Raw genomic sequence first — 5,938 nt, forward strand, 5'->3', positions numbered from 1 at the left:
CAATAGGTTATCCTCAATGACACCACTAAGTCATATTCTATTTGACAATCCACAATGGGTGTCAGGTAGGCTGTAACGCCTGTGTGACCGATGGGGCTGACCAGATGGCCAGACGGGGCTTTAGCGTCAACGCCTCGGTCGAAACACCGAGGACGTGGCCATCCGGGGTTCAGTGGGAGAGGACGCCCATGCGGAGTCATGGGCAGCCAGGCTAGTGTGGACGACAGGCCACACACTATATAGCCTGGTGGGGGATGAGGGGCAATCCTCATTCTTCCTCTGCGCGGGCGGGGCCATCCCCTCCTGTAGTAGCATTCGTAGCGGTGCTACGGAGATCTAACATTGGTATTAGAGCTTGGCGTCGGGATTGCGAGTGGCGTGCGAAGCGGGCCCAGCCGTTTAATGATTGGCTCTCAATCTAATTAGGCAGACTTCCCTCCAAAGGTCTTCATCATCTTCTACAGCAAGAAGTCGTGTACACAGAAGAAGTTGGCCATAGCTAGAAGGAAGGGTTTTTATTTTCTCTCTATTCTCCTTTTTCTCTCTCTCTCTCTCCCTTGCACACACCCAAGCTCTCCACCATTGGAGGTAAGCAATTTCTGTGTTTTTTGCTTTGGAGCTTGTCAATTTTATGTTTAATTCTCTGTGGGAGAAGAGGTCGACTGTGTAATATCACACTGTGTGTGTGGGAATCTTGTAAGGGGGAAGACGGCCAGCCAAGCTATGCAGCCTGCCACAGCGCAGCCGGCGGCGGCGGCCAGCCCTGACAGGCAACCTGCCTGGATGCAGCCGACGGCCTGCCCGGTGTGCTGTTGGGGCAGGCAGCCCACAAGCGGCCAACCAGGCTAGCCCCGGCGGCGGTCAGCCCCCAGGCGGCCAGCCAGGCCAGCACTGGCGGTCAGCCCCCAGGCCAATGCCAATGGGGCAGATGCAAGAATGAAAAAATAAATAAATAAATAAAATCCAACACCAGGGTGGTTCAGGCACAAGTTCTCGCGGGTAAAAAATTTACAGCAAGGGGCTTTCCCCGCATATAATTTTTGGGAGGGAAAAAGTTATACACGGCACCAGGGGCTGGTTCCCATAGCGGGATGGTATTCGTATTTGGGACATATGTTTCGGTGAAGCTGTTCCCGCAGAGGGACACACGAGACTTGATGACCGCCACCTTTTACGGCTCCAAGCGGTTGTTCGCATGTCAATTAATTTTTTATATGAGTTGTAGGCACCTTTCTCTCGGATCGGAGCATCCCGGAGTAGCGATGCTTGTAGAGGCTCGCAGCGCAACACAAATTGGCATCGACGACAGTCGCACAGGCGACCGTAAGGGGGGTGACTATTCTCTCTCCACTGCTCATTTTATTAGCGTTTTTGTAATTTTCGAGTTCTCGCATTTTTATTGTGTCCCCACCGCCTTCTACTTCTCTAGGGTTTTCAGGTCTCTTGTCCTCGGTCAGCGGGTTTGACCCCGACCGAATTGTCAGGCCGTATACGCCCGACCGTTGTGTGGTCCAGAGTGCTCTCGTCGATCACGTGTGATCCACCAGTGCCCTCCTTGTCTGTTGACCCCGCCTTAGGACCCAGCGAGCCCGCTGTGTGGCCGCAGTAGTAGATGACCCCTTTCTGTGGTGGCCCATGAGCCAGATGACACAAACACCGACGTCATTGAGGGGATCGAGAAGGACCTCTTGGAATATGACGACGACGATTATGACCTATTGGACCCTGCCCCGACGTCCTGATAGAGACGGAGCTCTCTAGTGGACTTTTTAAATATTTTAATGCAAAATTAAACAATATGAATAAAGTCCAGGCTGACTTAGTCTCACGATGCTACAGAGCATCTCCACACGGTTAGACGCACTGACAGCCGCCTCGACTAGTACTCCAACTCCTCGTGGTAGACGAGTTCCTGCGGCACGGGTGAGCGTAGTCTCGCCAATGGTTGCAGGAGTACAGGCCGCCGATGTGCCTATGGGGCCGTCTGTAGAGACAGCTTCATCGTTATTGAAAGACTTGAAGCTGCCTAGTTTTGGTGGCGAGGAGAAGGATTGAAACAAGGACTCAGTCAACATGTTTCTAGCGAAGTGGTCAGACTTGCACGCGATGCGAGACAGCAACCTATGTAGCCCGTAGAGGCTAGCCTCTCATTAACCGACAAAGTGTACAAGTGGTGGATGAGTTTGACAACTCGTCCTGCCACTTGGACAGAGTTTGAAACAATGTTTTGAAAAGAGTTTTTGCCTATTAATGAGGCGGAGAGAAGCTGGGAGTTATGGGACAAGTGCTCCATGTAGAACAAATCCCTCACTCGTACATCTCAGACTATAGGGAGATAGTACTCAAGCTAAAGGGGATCGATGCATTCCAGACATTGCAAGGCTTTAAAAGAGGCCTCAAAGATGATTACCTTGAGTACGTAGAGCCCTTACAGCCTAAAGACTTAGCAGAGGCAATTAAGTATGCGTAGATATTTGATGACATCAAGCGCCGTAGTGTGCGTGGTGGTTCAAGCAGGGCCGAGGGCCTCAAAGATGATTACCTTGAGTACGTAGAGCCCTTACAGAGAGCCTCACCTGAAATAATGTATCACATGGTAGCTAAATGTACATAATTGGCCACTACCACTTTCCCCACCAAGGATAGACAGAGCTCTAGTATAATAACTTCCTTATGCTGCTTTGGAGGAGGGGCAATATCTTCTACTTTGGGGAGAGATGTCAACACCCACTTGGCATATCCTAGGTAGTGCATAGAGTTTCCAAATAGACTAAAATGCCTTCACTAATTGCCAAGTCAAAGTGGGAGAGGGACCCAACCCAAAATCCAAATGAGTTGTGCTAATTGGTTGTTTCCATGGCAAGGCAAAATTCCTCAATTATAGTAGAAAATTGTTGTAGATGTTTTCATCTCTATCAATGAAATGTTGTGATGTTGTCTACAAACTCATAGGATAGAAGGTCCTTTAAAGTGCAAATGGGAAGCCAAAGACCCTACAAAACTATTTTCTTAAATCCCTCAAGAAGATGTAATGGCCTCCTCCACAAAAACAAGAAGAGAAAGGGGGTCACTTGTTATCCCTAAGGTATTGATTAGGAGAAGGATGAGTGTTTTCCTCACACAACTTGAATGAGAACCTAGTTGGAGTAGAGCACCAACAAGAGAAGCCTATCTAGGTCATGGTGCCCTTGAGAAAGACCCAATCAATACACTTGGGATCTAATTTATTTGGTATAAGATAAGCATGTAATGGGATACAAATGGGTCTACAAGTTTAAGTATAATGTTGATGAGTTAGTGAGTAGGTACAAGATAAGGTTGGTGGATGTGCTATGGGATAGATTGTGACGAAACATCCACTCTACCTACCATGCCAAGATGTTAACTTTTGGATCAATGGTTGCTTTGGATACTAGCAAGTTCAAGTATAATGTTGATGAACTAGTGAGTAGGTGGGTGGTTGCAAGATGAGGGTACTCACTTTCGTTCACTCTCTCAAAAATTGGGACATCCATGCATCTCGGGTGGAGTACCTCGATCGTGATAGTGCCGCGAATTAAAAGACGACACGTGCCTCCCGAGCCTAAATCGACATATCTCGATCGAGATGCCAACTAATGCCACGCTAGCAGGTCCGGGTTTCAAGGCGTCATCCATGTCACCAATACATGTCACCGCCACCACATTATCTCGATCGAGATATCTATGCCACTCGGATCCACATCAGGGCCACGCTATATCCCCCTAGGCATATTTGACTAGCACATCTCCAACATCCACGTATCTCGAACGAGAAATTAACACCAAATCGCGACCATTCATTGTTCGAGGTAATGGGATACAATCTCCACCGTCCCCATATCTCGATCGAGATACTGAGATCAAATCTCAGCCGTCCAAATATCTCGATCGAGATACAGAGATACAATCTGCACCGTCCAAATATCTCGATCGAGATACGTAGATGCAATATCCACCGTCCAATTATCTCGATCGAGATACGTAAACGCAATCTATACCATCCATTCACGTACGTTGGAAGATGCGATCTCGGCCGTTTAAATATCTCGATCGAGGTATGTAATGAATCTTGACCGTCGAGATACCTTGTCGTGGTAATGACTTTAAATCGTGGCCGTCCATGTACCTCGAACGAGATAGTAATATCAAATCTCAGTCGTCGATCCTTCCCCAACCCTAAAATTAGGTGTGTATCTTGGCCGTATGTTGCACTAACCCTAATATCCAGAGCGTTAATCTTGCAAACCCTAAATTGCATGATGTTACCGAACCTCGATCGAGGTTATAAAACCGAAAAACTTTTTTTTTGCCTCATTGTCACAAGTCGTTTTCACTCTCCTTGCTCTCTTGATTTGTATTAGCATTAGTGAGCCCATTAGCATTATTTTATAGCTTCATTAGTGCTACTTAGCACTAAGCATTAGACCCTTCACATTAGACCCTTCACATTGGACCTTTGTGTTTGGCTTAGGTTTTAGCATGGAGTCACACGAGGAGGGCCACGAGGAGGGCCGCACATCTATTGCGGACCTCATCTCGCAGAGATAGACCGCGAGTTAGCGGCTATCCGCCGTAGGAGTGCTAGAGACACACCGTCTACATTACATATCGTGGCAGACTTGGAGGCGATGCTTGCGTCCCTTCGTAGCCTTCACGATATTGTTTATGTAGATGAGTGGATAGCCCACCATCGCACTGCTCCTGTGTCACATGGCCTGACATATCGTCAGGTCTGTGATCTTGCTCCTATTAGGGATGGAGCCTACCTAGATCTTTTCCTCGATAGTCGTGGGATGAGGCCTGGGGTGGGCAAGCCCCTTACTATTTCGCGGTGTTCGCATCCTCGTATGGCGGCACATATCTATAGTCGATATGTTGCCGCATATGGGAGGATGCCGAACAACCGCCAGATTTCCATATACTTCGCAAAGCAGTTATATGCGGAGTTTGTCTTAGGGGAGGAGGTGGATTACACTAGCCATCGTCCGGGTGGTGGTGCTGGCCGAGGCCGTCTCCAAGACCAGGGTAGGCGGCCTCCACCAGCCCTTCGTGTAGCACCTACCACCACAGATCCTTCATTTGTGCCATTGTCTCGACAGTAGAGGCTCTTGGCACCCAGGTCGGCATTGACGTACGGAGTACCATGGAGAGCATCCAGCACGTGGTGCGCCTGTTCTCACGATCTATACCGACAACAGATGTCGAGGTATTTACATATATATTACGTCTTAAGTTTTTTTGGTCATTTATCTACATGTTTATATATACTTTTCTATATTTTTACACGAGCAGCATGGTTGATTGTGTCACGTAGGTTCCCACACCTACCACTGAGAGGCTCACTCAGGAGTTGGTAGAGGCGAGAGCGGAGATTGACCGCCTCAGAGCTGCATTACAGATGGCAGAGGCAGCTACTACAGAGGCACAGCATCTGAGAGAGTTCGACATCCAGCAGGTAGGTTTCTCTTGCACGTAAAAGAGTTATAATTAAGGTCCTAAGTTATAAATTTCTTTAAGTAATACCTAATGAGAGACTAATCAATTATTTTAATGCTTTACTTTTTTGCGTAGGCTCGGACCGAGGTAGAGAGCTCCAGAGCTGAGGCACAGCATCATCAGATTATGGAGCAGATTGCCCAGCACAGGGCAGAGCAGCTGGATGCTGCATGTTCGAGAGTTTCGTAGATCCTCGGACGTGATAGTGCCTTACCTACCTTTATATCCATGGCCTGTCACACAGAGGTTTTTCGACGACCTCTCCCGTAGGATGCACCACCCTTCCTACGTGATGCGTGCTGCGCTTTATGTATCGAGGACATTGATAGTACAGGTGGATATGCCCTGGGATGTGGACATATTTTCCACTTGTCTTGCATCACCCAGGAGCTAGTCCGGTTCTCAGCATGCCCCTCCTGCC

The sequence above is a fragment of the Cibotium barometz genome, chromosome 14 (assembly GCF_041138505.1).
Source record: "Cibotium barometz isolate CiBa-2024 chromosome 14, ASM4113850v1, whole genome shotgun sequence".
Taxonomy (NCBI): Eukaryota; Viridiplantae; Streptophyta; class Polypodiopsida; order Cyatheales; family Cibotiaceae; genus Cibotium; species Cibotium barometz.